The following is a 19,664-nucleotide window of genomic DNA, read 5'->3' as shown; positions in this document are numbered from 1 at the left end:
AGGGGACACCATCCAGATACATTTACTTCACAGAGGCTCAAAGAGCAAGACAAGGCAGAGGGGTCGCAGTAATTGTTAGATCTGAGTTAAACATCAAAAGAATCACAATTAACTGTCCATTGTCTTTCGAGTATAGCTCTTAAACTAATAACGAAATCTGGTTCTATCTTACTTGTTGTTCTCTATCATCTCTTAAAATACAATGGGTCTTTCTTATCTGATCTGACTAAATTATTAACCCATTTAAGTTATCTTTCCCAGACAGTCATTCTTCTTGGTGATTTCAACATCCATATTGATATTCCTACATGTAAACTGAGAAATGAATTATTTCTCTTGCTGAACTGTTCTGACTTAGTGTAACATGTTAATTCTCCCAACCACTCCGGTGGTCATATATTAGACCTGACCTTCACATCTAGCTTATCTGTCGGCAACACTTGCATCAGTGATTTGGGCCTCTCTGACCATAAAGCAGTACTTTTCACTGTCTCATTACCTCTCCCTCCTCTTACCTGTAAACTTCAAATTCCTTTCAGAAACCTTAAAATATATCTGTCCCTTTATCCTTGCTGGATCAATTTCTGTTTTTTTTCTGTCTGCTATCAACACTAGGTAGTCTTGTTGACAACTATGACTCAGCCCTTCATTCTGCACTAGATAAAGCATCTCCATTATTCAACTCAGAATTATGGTCTATGAAAGCAGCTGGCTGACCACTTGATAGAATGTCATGTAAGATTGGCCTCACTGTGCAGGTTCAAGCTTTCTCTGACCATCAAAGGCTTACAGAGATGCACTAATTCCAGCCAAGAGCATGCATAATGGCAGAATAATAGAAACTGGCCATGATAACCCAAGGGTTTTATTCTCTGTAATTAATAAACTACTGCAACCTGCATCTGGCCCAATTACCTCCTCTTCTGAAGTTTGTGAAAAATTCCTCTACTTTTTCCATAATAAAATTAAAAATCTAAATAACTAACATAAATCCATCATCCATTTATATCTTTCCCTGTCTCCCCACTCCATCCAGCTCCATTTCTAAATTTTCACCATGTCATATCAGTATTTGTTAATGACCTGCTTTGTAAGATGAGGCCGACTACTGATCATATCCCAACCACACTTCTTAAATCCTGCCTTAATGCCATAATCTCGACTGTTACAACAATAATAAATACATCCCTTGACACTGGCTTTGTGCCAGCCACTTTTAAAATCACTTCTGTAACCCCAGTGTTCAAAAAGTCTGGTCTTGATGCTGACAGTCTTAACAATTTTTGGCTATTTCTCACTTAACTTTTCTGTCAGAGGTTCTTGACCATGTTGTAGCCTCCCAACTCACTAATTTCTTAACTTCTACTAAATTGATGGATCCCTTTCAGTCTGGGTTTAGAGCACAGCAAGGCTGTGAAACTGGTGTGCTTTAGTTAACCAATGATTTGCTTATGACAACAGACTCTGGACAAACCAGGATATTAATTCTATTAGACCGCAATGCAGCATTAGGCATCGTCAAACATGATATTCTACTGTCCAGAATGGAGAATATTATAGATATCCCTGGCACTGCCCTCCAGTGGTTTAGGTCCTATCTGACTGAAAGGAAAGAGTTTAGTTTTGGCAACAGCAGATCCCTGGCACTGACCTCCAGTGGTTTAAGTCCAATCTGACTGAAAGGAGAGTTTAGTTTTGGCAGCAGCAGATCCAGCTCAGTGCCAGTCACACAAGTAGTTCCTCAGGGCTCTGTCCTCAGCCCTCTGCTCTTCCACTTCTATATGTTTCACCATCGCCATGTTATTCATAGCTTTGGACCGGGTTATCATCTTTATGCTAATGATACTGAACTCAATTTCAGGTTTAAAAGTGAAACTTCATCAGAGCTTTCTCAGCTCAGTACTTGCCCTCAGTGAAATTAAAACCTGGATGGAGCATAGCTCTTTAAAGTGAAATTGCAAAAAAACTGAACTACAAATTGGCAGTAAAGCGCAGCGTAAGAAAATTAGCTCCTTCTCAATCACTGTTGGAGATGATCTCTTCAGATCTTCTTCTAATGCAAGGAATCTTGGTGTCATTTTTGACTCCTCCCTTTCTTACTCCAACCACATAAGCCATATTAAGAAACTTTGTTACTTCCACCTCTCTAACATATTCCATGCTCACTCATTCCTCTCCTTTTCTAATGCTGAGAAAGTTGTCCATGCTTTTGTCACTTCCTGCATCAATTACTGTAACTCTCTACTGGCAGGTGCCACTTCTTGTCTTATATAACAGCTCCAGTTGATTCAAACTCTGCTGCAAGAGCCCATGCACGAACCAGCGACAATGAGCACATATCCTGCTTCATGTTCACTGGTGCCCTGTGTTTTACAGGGGTATATGTAAAATTCTAATAATAACCTACAAAGCTTTAAATGGCCTTGTTCCAGACTATGTCAGTGACCTTCTCCATCACTATGCTCCTGTTTGTGCCTCACACTAACCTACCCTCAATGGGTGACAGGGCCTTTAGCTATATAGTACCCAGACTTTGGAATGACCTCCCTAAATTAATGAGATCAGCTGACTCAATTTATTCTTAAAAAACAAACAAACAAAAAAAAAAAAACTTAAAACTTATCTGTTCAGGAAGGCGTTTAACTTAACCTAACATTCATCCAAATGCTCAGGATAATTTGAATGTGTGTGATATCATAAATTATGTTATTTGTTCAGGCTTTTCATTTTTGTATTCAATTTAGTATTTTACTCTGGTTTATTGTCTTTTATTCTGTTTAATGCTTTTGTATATTATGCATTTATCTGTTTTAGTGTTCTTTGCAAAAAATACAGTATTTGTGTCCAGTGTTACATATACCCTGCTGTTCTATCTGATACTCTGTGAAGCGCCTTGCTCATGTGAAAGGCGCTTTATAAATAAAATGTATAGTTCTTATTATGTACTATTAGTTGCTCATCCTCATAAAAAAACATGCAGCCGTTCAGCCACCACAGCATAGCATATCTGTCATATCTGTTGAGGGGCGGGGCTTGTGCGCTTCTGCATGGATTGACACGCTCCCGGCTGTTTCCAGAGGTGAGAACTGCAGGTGGTCACAATTCATTGGCAGGTGAGGTTGCAATAGCAAGCCGTTTCCTTGAATAAAATAATTGTTGCTGTTACTGCTAAACAAGTATTTTCTGACGTAAGATGAAACAGAATTTGGACTTATAACCAATTTTTACAGCTTCATTGTGCATCTTCCATTTCAGCCAATACGGATGTACGATTCAAATTTAATTCAAAACGTGCTGAACATATACGAGCATAAGTCGCAGGAGTCACCCGCCTAGACTGGAGTTCATGTTTGCGTCTGACTCTGACACCAGTATACGCTCGTCGCTGTTCACGGGCTCTCTCGTCCCGTCACTGCTCAGCACGCGAGTCTGTCTGCGCTCTTTATGTTTCGTGCAATTTGTTGACGATCCCTATGTCCTCCCCCATGTTATTTTGTGTTTGTTGAAATCCCGTTTGCTATTTCTGCCAGATCGGAGGATTTTTTTTTGTTTTGTAATGAATGGTTTCTTTTTTTAACAGGGAATGAGGTCAAACATGATGTACACGTGAATATTAAGAAAAAACATCACATTCCAATAATTATTAAACGCGAAAAAATGGAATTTGGGTAGAACACCTCGAAGGACACGTCAGCCCTACACGACAACCTGTAAGTTTGAGACAAGAAAGAATACAGTAATAGACAGATATATGGCACCTTTCCAATGTAAACACACTCACAAAACACCTTACAATAGCTTTTTTACATTATAATAAAAACGCTTGTAAATGACTTCCATTGGCTGTTCGGTTGGTGAATAAAGCGCTGTCAGCTTTCAGGTGGACAATACATGCCTGGACTTTTAATTATATTTAACGTAAGAAATACTTAGAATGGCAGAAGCCAGAATTCATAAACTTAGTGCACCCGGTTCGGTTTGGGGTGCCGGGGTGCGGGTGCCCCCATCCGAATTTATTGACTGATGTAAGGTCCGGTGAGCGTTAAAATGATTAACAGTTGACAAGTAATATCAATCAAATAGAAACGGTAGGGAGGGACTCTTACAGCCTTCACGCCCTCTCCCTGGTAGCTTCGCCCTGGTATAACATTCTCGGCCCCATTTAATCCAATTCAGGGGCCAGAGAGTGAAGCTAATGCTAACCGTATCGGACGCAATACAGGCGCCACTGCATCATCGATAAGACAACGTATTCAGTTTTATTTTTTATAAATGTTCAACCAGTCTGAGTACTAAATAATATCATTCACACAGATTTACAAACATATCATATCCTGACAGCTTTATGCACAAGACAGGAACCAAACCTGGAAATGCTGCTAGTCTATTGAAGGACATTTTAGTATATGTATTGTAAACAGACCACAAATGAATCAGATAAAGGGTTGGGGGTCCAATGAGAAGCCTTGTTTAATGTCCAAGATAAATGGGGAGTGGGGAGAGAGGCAAAGCAAGACGTCAATTACCATCAAAACAGTTACAAAAAGCATCTCTGGTTGAGAGCTCCATCCTGGTCACAAGCTGAACCAAGAATAAACAACAACATCCCTTGAGCTCTCTGGTTACATAGTAGTGAGACTGGAAGGGTCAGGATTGTGGTGCAGAAGTAACAAATGACAAAATCACAAAAAAGGTAATGAGTTCTACGACTATGCATCACCCAAATCTGTTTCTCATCACCAGAGCCCATGAAACACTCACAGTACTTGTGTGACTGACAGAATCTGTTTAAATATATGACAATAGACCTATAAAAATATAAATAAAATATGGTACAATTTGTTAAGTGAACTGAAAGAAAGTTGTCATAAATATACCAAGTCCATCTGCTTGAATCATGTGAAACTTTTTAAAACTACACACTGCTATTAGTTTACCGCTGCTGTAGTAGTTCTGAATAGCAATAACAATTCTGAATAACAAAAACCATATTGTAAATATCTGGTGCATCTCCAGATCAAGACAATCTGGTTGTGAAGGTTTGAGCCTGAAGTTAGGATGACTGCTGGGCACCTCCCTCATGACATGTACCAGGCACTAATACCACTTAGAGAAGACCAAAGGGCAGCAACAAGATCTGCTGGAGGGATGTTTTTCTCAATCAACCTCATGGGAGCATCTGTGTATTCCAAGGATGAGCCAGAGGAAATTGATAGGAACAGGAAGGCCTTGTCAGCCATGCATGTTTCCACTGTGACCCTCACCAGGAAAAGCAGAATTAAAATGATGACAATGGACAAGTAAATTCAATTAAGTTTTTTTTGTACAAAAATAAACTTGACACGTTTTTTTTTCTCATGAACATTCAGCATTTCATTATCCATGAATAATCTGTCAACCAGGGAGATTCTTACTTAAATAGAAATTAATTGTAAGAGTAGAGCAGTATGCAATTTTAATGACTAAATTAACATTATGAACAATAAAATAATTTTAATGAGAACAGGCCCTTCAGCCAAACAAAGCTCTCCAATCTTATTCACTAAATGTTTCAAACATTACATCAAATCAAGTTTTGAAGATACCTAAAGTCCACATATCTACCATGCTACTTGGTAATTCTATATGTCTATGGTTGTCTGTGTAAAGAATGTGTTTGAAATTAAACTTGTAACAAGTTTCAGTATGTGTCCATGTGTTCTTTTCTATGAGCAATTTTAAAGTAAAACCAGTAAACACTGTACTAATACCCTTCATAATTTTAAATAATTCAATCATGTCACTTCTTAATCTGTTTAATTAAACTGAAAAGGTTCACCTCTTTCAAAAATAATTTGAAACTGTTTAGTTAACTTATAATAACCTTGTATGACATACATCCGTGTATATGCTTTATGTATGTATGTATGTACATATATATTGTGACAGATAGGGGGCAGTATCGCTCCCTTGAACCCTTGTCCAAGACATCAGACACCAAGTAAAAGTCCAAATGTTGACTTTATTAACACAGCATAGTGCACAAAGCACCCTTTCCTCCACAATACTCATTAAACACAATACAAATACTCAATAAACAATTCCTCCACTCCCAGACGCGTTGCCACCCTTCCACCCAGCTCAGCTCGCCGTCTGGGAGATCCCACAGTCCTTTTAAATTCCCTGACCCGGAAGTGTTCCAATCCCCAGTCCATGTGGGATTCCGGGTCAGATAAAAAGTCCTTTTCTTCACCCCAGTAGCACGTCATTCCCCTTGTCCATGTGACTCGGACGTATTTCCGGCGTGTAAGGAAAAAAGTCACTGCCCCTCCCTGCAGCACCTTCTATCGGCCCCCATGGTATCCAACAGGGCTGCAAAGGAAAACGTCCATAATTCTCTGCTGGCATTTGGGGCCCCTCCATGCTGCAGGGAGGGCTCCACCTGGCGGCGTGGGGGTATTGGCTGGGATGAACGGCCAGCCATCTATCACAATATGTATAAGTAAAGTATTCAGACTCCTTTACTTTCTGCAAATTTGTGTTGTAGATTTAAATTGAAATTGATAAATTTGCCATTTTTGTCTAGAAATACACTCTACAACCAATAATGACAGAGTGAAAATATGTTTTCAAAAAGGTTCTCAAATATGTTAAAAATCAAAAACTGAAATTTCACATATAAGACATATGCAAGTGGATCATGAGTGAACTGACTTTGTCACGTCCAGCCATAAATTCTCAATTGGATTGAGACCTGATTCAGCTACTCCATGACATTCGTACTGTATTGTTTTAAAGGAATTCCTGTGTAGGTTTGCCTTTATGGTTGAGGTTGTTGTCTTGCTGGAAAACAGATCTTATCCCAAGGTTTCTTAGACTGCCTTCAGGTATTCCTCCAGGATTTCCCTATATTTTGCTAAATTTATTTTACCCTCTACCTTCACAAGCCTTCCAGGACTTGCTGCAGAGAACCACCACCCCGACAGCATATGATAGTGCCACCACACCTCATGGCAGGATGGTGTATTTTTGATAATGTGTACTGTTCAAACATGGTGTTCAGCCTGATGGCCAAAAAACTTGATCATCAGAACATAGAACCTTCTTTCAAGCTGAGTTCAGATCTCCAATGTTCCTGTTGCCAAATTCTAGCTGAGAGTTGTGAGATTTTTTTTTTTAACAGTGGCTTTCTCTTTGTTGCTCTCCCATAAAGCTGTGACTGGTGAAGCACTCAACCAGCAGCTATTGTTTACATAGTGTCTTAAGTCTCACCCATTGTGGCTTATTATTAGTTCAGAGTTTTCACGGTCTCTTGGTGGTCTCCTGTACTTGGCTTTTTCATACATAATAACTAGCTTTTGGAGACAGACAGTTCTTGGCAGCTCTTAGCAGACTTATACCTATGACATACTTTTTCCACTTCTTAAACCTGTAAGGCTCACTGTTGTAAAATTACATTACTTTTAGGTTCCCTAAAAATACACCTGTAACTTTTTGTTTTATTTTTTTATAGACCACATTTACATGGGTCCTATTGTTTAGCCTTGCAATGGTATTGGATAATAAATGTGTATATATGCTTGCCCATCTGGCCATGAACTCATTCTTTCTGCAAACATTCCTTGAAGGTCATGTCTTTGTTTTATTGGACTGGATATAACAAGATTCAAGTAAGTAAAATGCCTGAAATAATTTTTGTGTGTTCATTATGATGTCTACAGCATGTTGATACTTAGTCCATGTGGAATATATTCATCAAATTAGATTTTGAGCTTGTTATGTACATGACAAATGGCCACTTCTTCAAAGCATCACATGGAACTTTCTTCTTTCTTGTTGTTTACTTGACCTACATCTGGTTTCCTGATATGCTTGTACAAGATTAGATTATACCATCATATGAAAACGTTTGGGAACCCCTCTCAGCCTGCGTAATAATTTACTTTCAACAAAAAAGATAACAATGGTATGTCTTTCATTTCCTAGAAACATCTGAGTACAAAGATTTTTAGTCTTGCACCCTGTGTTGGCTGGGATTGGCTCCAGCAGACCCCCGTGACCCTGTAGTTAGGATATAGCGGGTTGGATAATGGATGGATGGATGGATCTATCTATCAGTTTGTAGTCTTGATCAGAATTAAATAAAGGAATAAATTATTTCTAGTTGCAGTATTTGAAGATATTTCTGTAGCAGTATTCAAAACTCAGTATTTGTATCTTATTTGAAGATACTGATCCCAGGTTAGGCGTAGGATTCTGTAAATGCCAGGAGTGATTCCACTCCATTGGGCCCTTGAACAGGGCCCTTAACCTGCAGCTGCTTTATCCTGGGTATGGACGAGCCCTGTAAGCAGGTCCTCCAATTTGCAGGGAAAACTATGGGGTTGGTGTCAGAATTGTCACTCCAGCCACTGTAAAAAAAAAACACACACTGTTTCATTCCATTCAAACTAGTGTGGTGTTGAGGTGTCACCCATTGCACGGCTGCACTGCACTGGGTTCCTGAGGTGGTTTGTCGTGTGGTGGGTGCGGCAACGAGCTGCATCAGTGCATGCTCCTAACCTCTTTGTTTGCCCAAACAACTGCTTGTTTCTTTGGGAAGAAACAAGCTGTGAATGTTCTGGAATGTTTAAGGGGATTGGTAGTTGCATTGAACAGGGGCAGTTGATAATGTTCTTGAATGGGGGAATGGAGGTGGCCTATGGGGGTTGCAATAAAAGCCCAGTAACACAGGCATTAGGGACCCTTTGAATGCTCAGAAGAGACCATCTTCAGGTGATGAGTGATTTTTCAGATGTAAAGAAATGTCTTTGGGGCTATCACTGTTGTTGAACACTGTTAAACACTTGGTCTGTGACAGTTTTCATTAAGTTGATTTAGTTTTATCCTGTTAATAATAATTATTATTATAAATTATGATTAAAAATGCAACTGTTGTACAATTATTATTCATAACATATAGTCATATGGGGGTACATAAGCAGAAAAGCCTCCAATTAAACCCTTAGCTGTTCTTTAGTATTCTTTAGAGGCGTGCTACAGCAGCATCTGAAAGATAAAAAAAAAAATTGCTAATTTTTATGTTTGGGTTTTACAGGGCTAATGATTAATTTAATTGGACTCGAATAGATATTCAGTGACTTGGACATTTTCTTGTCCCAAACCAATAACTTGTACTTTTCAATCACTTTTTCATGGAGTTGCTTGGTGTGTTCTTTTGTGTAGGATAAGCCAACATACTGACTCACCACAAGCTGGACCTTCCAAATACAAGAGGATTTAGATTATAGTCAATTGAAAACCCAGGTGATCTCCATTTAACTTATTAGATGATTTCTAAAGCAAATACACTGCACCTGTGATGATTAAAGTCTTAACATACCAAAGGAGACAAATACTTATGAAAACAATTAGTATTTATAATTCATTTTTCAATTTGACATTAAAGAGTGTTTTTCTGTTGATTAGTGTAAAAAACAAATTAAATTCACTGATTCAATATTGCATACAGTTAAATGTGAAAACTTCCAAGACAATGAATGCTTTTTATACGCACCATACAAATATATGTGTACATATATACCTGTATTCTGATGAGACAGATGAGTTTACCAAGGTGAAAAGGCCATCACCAGAAGGGTAAATAGTAGGGACTCTCAGAGACAAACAGAGAGGGAGAGATGGGAGGTTACAGAAAGAGTGCATGTGCCCTACCCCATAATAGACAATTATTGAAACCTGTTAATGTAGGCTCAGGGGCCCACCAGACTGTGTTTTTTATCTCAGTTTTTTACTCTGTGTAAATTCCTTTTGTGTACCTCTCTATACTTATTTCATGTTGTAATAACACCATTAGAGTTTGCTCATTTTCCCCAGTTACCCATAGCTGATGATATTTTTGGCTTTCCTTTAAACATCACCTTTGCTAACGTTCCTGGTGAAACATTAGCAAGTTGAACCATCCTCATATCTGAAAGTATTGCCAAAGGAGCCCCAATAATCAGCCCTCTCTGAGAGTTACTGAGATGTCTTGTTTGAGGCCACATATCGGGTCTGCATAGCAGTTTTAGATACAGTGGGCTGGAAATTGCTTAATTATCTCAGGAGCCTGTGAGAGAATGAGATCATCTGTGTTTAATGTAACTGTGAGCCCCCATTCCCTTAAGAGCTTCCTTTCTTTGTCAGATATCTTTGTGCATAATTGCTGTATGCATAAACTTGCAGTAAAAACCTTGATAACTGACACTTAATAAATCAGCGAACTCTGTTAACTTGCATGTTGTAAGATGGCACACTGCATAACAATTTTGTGATTTTGGCTTGCCTGTCTGCGACTCTCTCTCACGGCTCTTTTCCCTGACCCTGGTTGCTTGGCAATGTCTACAACCGTGCTCACATTTAAGCCAACTTCCTGAGTGTTCATGGGAGCACTGTATTTATTTAAGAGCTTTCTTTGCTGACTTCCTTTCATGTTTTACATTCTGCCTATCTGAAGGAGAGTGGGATCATTGAATATTGCTTAGATGTGTACCAGGAAATTCAATGCAGTTTAAGGAAAAAGACAAGGATGTGACCAGACAGGTGAGAAGTTCAAATACCAGTAAAGATTAAAAAAAAATAAGACACCAAAAACTAACAACACTAACCATGAACCATGAAACAAAGATGATTGAATTCACAAAACCTGAATTATTTGTTTTAATACAACACACAGATGGAGAAGCTGTGAACTGCCTGCCATCTTTTATAGGCTGGATGAGATGACCTGCATCATCACAAGATCACCATTTCATGTGACCAGCAATGGGCATAGCGATTGCAAACAATACAACCACAGAATGATGGCAAACATTTAAAAGTAGAATACAAAATGTTGTTGAGATAACATCATCACCATGAAATAAACACATAAAAAATATGTGAATTATACTTTGCAAAAATGCAAATAAACAACCTGCACGTTAAAATCATAGATATGTCCTCTGTTCCTGACTTTTGAGGGTACCCATTTCCGATTTACTTTTTTGTTTGTTATATTCACTGCCTTGTGCATTGGTTTCTTTTCATCCTCACTATCCTTGCACTTTTCCCTGAATCTCCAGCAACTTTTATCTCTCTGCTCCAGGTTGAAGTCCTGTGCAGCTACAATTGCGATTGCAGGAAAGCCATTTTGGCAGATTCTGGGAGCCTCCTTTTGTTTGAGAGAAATACTGTTTTCCAAGTCAGTGCTTCTGTATGCCTCCTTACATTTTGCTATTTGTTTTCATTTTTATTGACCCATCCATCCGAATAACATTAATTAGTTTGCTTTAATCATGGCCTCTTTTGCCACTTGAAACTTCTGACTTGGTAGTCACAGTGAGGCATTATTGCTGTTGGTATAAAGGAGCCCCAGTAGCATTTCTTGATACAGTTATACTCAGTGATTCATTAGATGAAAGTCCTCAATGCTAGTGTGTCAAGGGGAGGATGTACAGCATTGTTCATAATAGCCCTTAGATTTGTTTTAATTATCTCCTTTATTACTACATCCAGGGGATCCAGACTGTGTCCCATAACTGAGCCTACTCTTTTAATTATCTTGTTGATTCGGTGGGTGTCTCTTGAAGTTCAGCACACCAGTGTAGAAAATCCCACTGGCCAACACAGAGTTGTAGAAGATGTGAAGGATGTCACTACCCACAATAAAAGAATGCTATCTCCTAAGGAAAATGAGATGACCTTGCCCTTTCTTATATAGTTCCTCTGTGTTCCATAACCACTCCAACCAATCCAACCTAATCTAGAAAATGAATGATTGCATCAATATTCATCCTTTTCTCTTTGGAACACCTAAATGCATTTTAAACAAAATTAGTTTAACTGAGGTCACCTGGCCACATACTCTCAATTCAGACCGTAATAATTCAATGTTACGCTCCTCACTCCGTCACAGACATTGAGTCCTGCAGCCGTTAGGAAGAATATCTTTTTGGTGACTTGTATAATAATTTATCCAGGTGTTAAGTTAAATTAAGGGCAACAAGCATAGCACTCACATGCATATAGAGCACTCACACGCATATAGGGCATTTTAAAATAACCAATCATTCTAATGTGCTTGTCTTTGGGAGCATGGGAAAAATATCCCATGCAGATATTGGGGTAACTGTACACAGAGTGCGGCCAAGTGTGGGTTAAGCTCATAAAGAAGGGTCTATGTAGCAGTAGTGCAAGCCCCTGCACACTTTGGTCAAATTGCATAGCTTGTGAACTTGCCACGGTAGGTGAGTCTGATCAAGTGAACATTTCCTTTGAGCTCCCACTGCCCAATACTATATTGTTCCATTGGGCAATTTTGTGATTCCCTTCCTTATATTTATGATCACAAGGATGTTTTTTTATCAGAAAAGTGTATACGCAAGGCACTTTAGCTTCCTAAGATTGTTTTTTATTGCTGGTCTCTAAGTATATTAACTTTATTTTACTAGTTCACCCCTTAATACATACCTCTGGCATTCTTACGAAGAGCTGGTTACCTTGGGAAAGTATTCAATAGTTGACAACTGAATACCTTAACAATGGCTGAAACCAGTTTTACTCTCAGTTTACTGCACTACAAGGGCTGATATATTCCTGCCAGGGGCTGGCTACCCTGAAAGGATTTTACACTAACTTGAACAGGAATTTCCCTTTTATATTAACCTCTTAAGAACTAGGTTAGGATCCTGCAGAACTCCGGTATCTTAATCCTTCATCTTATAGAACCTCTGACCTACCAGTGACTGATAGTGTTACAGTAAATCACAAAGTCGTTTCAGTGAGTTAATACCAAAGCTTTATTTCAATCTGAATGTATGTTTATTTGTGGAGAAATCAGACATATCAAAACAAGAGGTCAAAAGAGAAGAAAATAAATAATCTGAACAATTCAAATCAAAGTCCATACATCAATATTTGCATCAGATAGCTTGTTTGACTTTGTAGCTGTTGCTGTCTTTACCTTCTTAATCAAGCTAATCACCTTAGCTTGATTAAGGTATTTGCCCAGTCTTTTTCCATTTGAGATGTTTGTGGGTGTTGGGACACTTCTGTTGGTGGGTAACCTGACAGAGATGGCACAAAATTGCTTCTGATCCTCTCCTTTCAATAGTGTCTTGGTGGCTGCTTATGCAAGATTTAGCAATAGTTGCATCAGCTGCAATTGGACAATTGATTATTCCCAGTGGTCTTATTACTTTTCAGTAGTAATGATCAAACCCTGTGGAGTTTGCTTCGCTATGAGTTCAGCAAAATCACAGAAATGTTTGAATTGGAAAGGAGGAGTTTAACTAGTTTTGAATAGATTATTATGGTCAATGATCTGTTAAGTGACCCTGAGGGCCAGGGAAGTGTCTGACAACAATTTTGGACTGATTATTGCAGTCAACAATGTAATGTGAGCTGTGAGGAAACAGTGCTAACCACTGGGCCACCATGCCTTAAGCAGCAAAGGAAACAGTGAAACGAACTCCATAAACAAAACACAACAAATGGACACAAACTAGCAATACGTAAATAAAATATAGATCTGTGCGCTCAGAGAGTTCCAATCTTGGGGCATGTCATGAAGCGACAGTGTGGTACTGGCTCTGTTTTTTTTGTTTCTTATGTATCTGTGCAGATGCAAACAATTAAAAATCTTTAGTTATTCTTATTTCTCAGGGCTTCCTCTGTTTTCTGAAGATGGGAGGGCTCCTTTAAGGCTTGTTTTAAGATTGTAGCTGGACATTTGGCTAATTATACAAGTGAATTAGTGATGCCATGCTGCACTGCCAGTGCAGAGGGATCAGTGTTATTATATACCTGGTGGCAGTACTCATGATCAGCTAATATTCCCCTAAAATGAAAATACTGCAATTTTTTTTTGTTTGTTTTTTTTTTGCTTTGCGGGATGCACAAAGAACAAGGTCACTGGCGAACACAGTGTATTTATAGTTAAAAGCACTTTGGAAAATTTCACCACTCAATGCTACTTATCAGTGAAACTACTTTTAGCAAAATACAATAAGATGTTAACTACAAGGTCCAAACTTGTATTATCTCTTATAACCATACATTCACTTTTTAGTTTATATGAGCTTACAATCTAAAAGTTACAACACATTAATTAGTATTTGCTCTTACATTTGCATATCTTAATATCTTTGAGTTTATTTGCATATATCCAAGTATCGCCTTTCTCTTGAAAAACATTTAATGAAAAACACATAATCATTGCTATGGGCAATCAGCATGTGTTCGCTGATCAAACTTTGTGTGCAGAAAAGGCACCTGTGCGTTAAACTCCTGTTTAAATACACACAATCCAAAATAATGGTGTCTTGCTCTTGTGAACTTTACAATACAGTCTTTATTCACTTAAAAGCTGCATCTTTTATAAATAAACCTATATTCCTCACTCAAAATAAATATTACCCATCTTATTTAGGGCTGCATGGTGGCACAGTGGTAGCTCTGCTGCCTGCCAGTAAGAAGACCAGGATTTGCGCCCCCGGTCTCTTTGTGTGGAGTTTGCATGTTCTCCCCTGCATGGATTTCCTCTGGGTGCTCTGTTTCCCACTGCCCAAAGACTTGCAGGTTATCTGAACTGGCGACACTAACCTTGGCCCTAAGTGTGTGCTTAGTGTGTTGGTGTGGGTGTGTGTATGTTTTCCTTGTGTTGGATTGGCACCCTGTCCAAGGTTTCTTCTTGCCTTGCACCCTATGCCAGCTGGGATAGGCTACAGCCCCCTGCAACCCTGGTCTGGATTTAATCTGGTTAAAAAAATTACATGATGTCTTATTTAACAAACTGTAAAAAGCCATAGTTTTAATCCCAAAGCAGTAGTTAAGCCCCTGCCATGTACCCTGCACTGTGCAAACTTCATTTTTACCTGGCCCTGTCCAGACCCTTTTGCTCTGCATCTTAGCCTCATTGCCTCAGAAAAGTGCTGCTCGAGTGCAGTCCTGGCGGCTCCCTGTGGCTGCAGGTTTTTATTGCGAGCAGTTCTACTTTGAATTGAATCCCTGCCTTAATTATGTGAATAGTTATTTTCTGATTTCTGTGTTTTAGTGTCCATCCAAAAACTTCAAAACTGGGATGGATAAATTCTAATAGGTATTTAGCAAGCTTTAATTAATATGTACTACTTTGGGATAAGTTAATGTTTTTATATTGGATTTAAAGCTTTCATCTTCATCTTTATTACTTCAGTTGTTCTGGCTATTTGCAAGATCATTGTTTATTAATGGCCTTGCTAGTGTTTCTGACACTGAGGTAACTGCAGGCTTTCAGCATTCAGTGATGTTTGCCTCCATGTCTGCTCCGTTTCTGTTAACTATCATTATGTTAGGGTGCAATTAAGGGGGAATCTCTGCAGCAAAATGGTAAATTAATAGAAAAATGACAAAAGCATTTTAAAGTGATGGCAAAAATATAAACATTCATTATAAATTTGACACTGCTGTGATTTTTTAATGCAGAATAAGGCAACATAAGATAAATAAACAATATATCAATTTGGGTAAAATTGCTTCCTGCTTGTGAAAATGACAGAAACAAAAACTTGCAGTCACAGGAAGCTGCCAGAACTGAACACAAGAAGCACCCGGCTAGACAGTGGACATTATTTGAGCTGATGTGGACGGCTTAATGAGCATGTGGTAAAGAGTGAGACAGGAGAAGTGAGAATCTCAGATCAGGGAGGACAGTCGCTTGAGGTCCTACTCAAACCCATCCAGGACCTCCATACCACAAATACAGGGTGGTCCAGATCTCATTATGCAATTATGAAAAGGCAAACACATCACACCCGCTGTTTAACTGACAACCGTCTCCCCGCCATTTTGGAATGCAGGGCAGGTGCTGCCATCTATCAGCAACAAAAATATATTTTTTTAAACAAATAAAATACTGTAATTTTTAAATTTTTGTAAAGTCTCTATGTGATAAACTTATGCGTGAAGATTTGGACCACCCTATACATCAGTGTGTTAGGCCTATGGTATGACTACAGAAGCTCTGAACCGCACAGTCAAAAAAAATTATGGGATAACCTTTATCTCGTATGTACTTGAAAATATTTTGTGATATTTTCGTGTACGTACGAGATGTTTTCACATTCGTACAAGATAGTTTCACATACGTACGAGATAATGTTAGGTTAAAAAATTACAAAAGTGCGCTTCGGGTCTACCTAATTAAACCTTTACCAAGGTTTCGGCGCTTCAATTTGACGTCACTTCCAGCTCTTGTAGCGCGGTGATATAAAAAAGCAGACGGCTGGGCTTTTATTTATTAAAGAGTGTGGGATGGTTGGAGATGGTTTTAACTATAGACATATATAGATAGACGCAGCATTCACTGTGTTGCCCAGTCGGCACGATACGTCAGCACATCTGCCATATTGCGAGTGGCAAAAGTGCCATTTAAACTAATACAGGTAGATGTGGAAACCAGGTTTTCTGATGAAAAAACAATAATGTTTAAAACAGTATCGTTTACATACAATGGATTTTGGCGAATCGTTTAAATACAATTATTTATATCCATTTATACACTAATAATGGCAATTATTAAATAATAATAATTATTATCATTATTAAATAAATCCTCCCATATAAGTAACATTTCTTGGACTGCCTTCTTCCATCTCCGAAACATTTCTAGACTTCGTCATGTTCTTACGCAACACAGTACTGAAGTATTGGTTTATACCGTAGTCACTTCAAGTATAGATTATTGTGTGAATTTCCCCTTGGGATTAATAAAGTATCTATCTATCTATCTATCTATCTATCTATCTATCTATCTATCTATCTATCTATCTATCGCTATTCTATCTGGCATCCCACAAAAATGTATCCATCGCTTACAAATTTTTAAAAAATCTGCTGCCAGGATAATAACCTGCTGTTCTAAATCCACAGAACATATTACACCTATTCTCTCTCAACTTCACAGTTCACTACTGAATACAATACAAAATACCGCTCTTAACATTTAAGGCTCTCCACAGTCTTGCTCCCCCCTACCTCACTGACCTCCTACAGACTTACACTCCCTCTCGCTCACTCAGATCCTGTAATTTGAGAGTATTCAGTCTGGCAATATGGTTCAGCCTTAGTTTGTAGAAGACAGACACAACTAAAGACATGAACATAAAATGATGGTTGTCAATTTCAAACTGCGTTTCCTCAATGTGCTCCTTGGAAAAAAAACACATCATCTGAACCAATCTCAGCCCAAATAAACTGATTGATCAAAGATACACTGACAGCTTGCCCTAATGTCGACTGTCGGATAACACGCTCAGCTACTTTGACCACCTTGACTGTACCCTCAGAAGGAATCATCAAACCTCCTTTGTTTTTTAATGTGAGCAAGAGGTAGCTTTGATCATATGATGCCGGAACAGCATCTGTTACCAAACTAGCACGGCACACATCACAGGACAGCTTTCTCAAAATTCCATCTAATGGCTACCTCCCACTGCTTCCTGAGGTGGATTTCTTTGGGAAACCTTTACAGTTTGATAAATGTTAACAGCTAACAACGATCTACATAGTGACTAAATATGTTTAGCCAAAATGTTGTTTGGAGGCTCACCTGTGCATATAAATGCATAGCTTTGCTAGCTTAGCCTGGCGTAGCTAAAGTTAAGATTATAAAATGGGATTTTCTAATGGCCAAATATAACCAAAACAATTGTTCAGCCTTACCTATGAAATGTAATCCCCCGGGATCTGGTTTAGAGCGTACAGCGGTTTGTACAATCCCAAGCAGCAAATGTGTGAGGCATCTTTATCCATTACTTTACTCCACAGCAGTGCCACTCACAATATGGCAGCAACGTTGACGTACGATGCTGCTGGTCATGAGGCTTCTAGTAATTCTAGGTCTATGGGTTTAACTGCAGCATGCAATACCTATGACATACGTCAGGTAATGCCCACAGCAACAGTTACAAAATTCCCATCACATACCCCGTTACATATGCTTAAGATTAGGCTTGCGGGAGGGTAAGGGTTTAGGTACGTGCTTTATGTTTACATGTATTCATCTGCACACTAGTATGGAGCACCTGTGGAGAGATGGTTTTTTTTCTTCCTGGGAAACAATTTGGTGCGTACAACTTACTATCTCGTGCCCACCACTTACCATAGCCTGCGCACCAGGTACTTTAAGGTCGCACCGGCCAATACTGTGTGTGCGCCACATACATTCAGATGAGCACCAAATACCATTGCTTTTGTACGTCATTTTCTGGTAACAGGACATATCACTACACAGTCTGATGTTTTCCTCACACAGTTACAGTCCACAGAAATGGATATTGGCAAGTTTATAAAAGCAGGCCATGCATTCAAGCCCAGATCATTAAATCCGCGAAGCAGCACCTCTAACCACTGCACTAATTTACACTACAAGGAAGTGACATTAGTTACCCATCTACTTACTAGCCCACAGCTTCTTATTCACACAACTTACGAAAGGAATTCGTATTTCACGTATTTAGTGCATGTGAAGTTTACCCAGTCCAATGCGGATTCGCTAATTTAATGCGCTGGTAAACCTGGCACACTCGATCACTTATCTGCACCAATGAACTGTGGGATTTAACGTGCGTCTAAAGAGTTAAAACCAAATCGGGCCACTTTAACTCCCGCCGTTTTCAGGCAAGAAATGTACCCTTTTTAAAAATCCAAACTTGAATATCCTAGTCAAATCCACTAGCAAACCTGGCACACCGGGTCATCCGTTGCACTGTGCAAAACGAACTGCGATCTTTGAAGGCTCAGCAGAGATCTAAATCATGTTGCGGCGGATTTTTATTGTCAAGTTTTAGCCCCATAATTTTTTTCACTGTGCAGTTCAGAGCTTCAGTAGTAGGAATGTTTGGAAATGATGTAAATGTGCCCTATTTCATCTGCGTAAATACACTCAAGAAGACAAATGTCACATTTTTCTGTGTAAACATCACTCAATAAATACTTTAAACTTGTTACAACATGTCTTACATTTGTAGTGTACACACTCATATGGATTTTTTCTTGTATGAGTAAACATTGATAGACTTATGGTTGTTTGTACAGACTCTGTAACACAGCAGCCATCTGGATGCTAGCCTTTGACATTAGTCACAATCACCTACAAGCACATTTTGTCAGTTTCACACATTACCATTACTCAGAGAGCCCCTACAGTACAACATGTTGATGAGCCAAGTGTCCTCCATCATGAGTAAACTGTAATCACAAGTGCGACTTCAGTGGCCTCCACTACCATCTGCTTTTCATTTTGCAATATTGGTAGCATTTTACAACTAAGGCTTTATGGGCTTGCTGTAGTTCATGTTTGAGTCACTTTATTGCTGTTCTTTAAAGTCTTGTTAGACAGATGCACTATTGGTCACCCCATTATAAATTGTCGTTGCAAGCTTTATTAAGACCTCAAAAAGTATTTCCTGCATTATTATCTTCTCCAATTGCAGTCAGTGATTAATTGATGTACCTTGGTAGTTCCTATTCTAAAATGTTACTCATAAATCTGACATTGTAGAACAGTAGTAGCCATTTTCCTCATTGCAGCAAGAAGGCAGCTTGATTTTTAAGCCTAGGTCAGTTATAAATTATAAACAGCCCAAGCATTCAGTGATGTTTGAATTTTATAGTTTGGTTTATAT

At 38.8% G+C, this 19,664-nt stretch overlaps 1 long non-coding RNA gene across 2 annotated transcripts in view; it reads left to right on the top strand.

Moving 5' to 3' along the window:
• Window positions 1–3,027: 3,027 nt before the first annotated feature.
• The window catches only part of LOC120514389, a 30,964-nt gene continuing 14,327 nt past the window's right edge, over window positions 3,028–19,664 (top strand). Inside the window, exons 1-3 of one of the 2 annotated variants that reach the window (XR_005630450.1) lie at window positions 3,028–3,113; window positions 3,581–3,710; window positions 5,017–5,590. This is a non-coding gene — a long non-coding RNA (uncharacterized LOC120514389). Of the gene's footprint in view, window positions 3,114–3,580; window positions 3,711–5,016; window positions 5,591–19,664 lie in introns of those variants that run through there. The other variant, XR_005630449.1, reaches the window with a different exon arrangement.

The sequence above is a fragment of the Polypterus senegalus genome, chromosome 1 (genome assembly GCF_016835505.1).
Source record: "Polypterus senegalus isolate Bchr_013 chromosome 1, ASM1683550v1, whole genome shotgun sequence".
NCBI classification, from domain to species: domain Eukaryota; kingdom Metazoa; phylum Chordata; class Cladistia; order Polypteriformes; family Polypteridae; genus Polypterus; species Polypterus senegalus.
The sequence above is the reverse complement of the archived record's forward strand: the minus strand, read 5'-3'. Positions and strand labels throughout refer to the sequence as shown.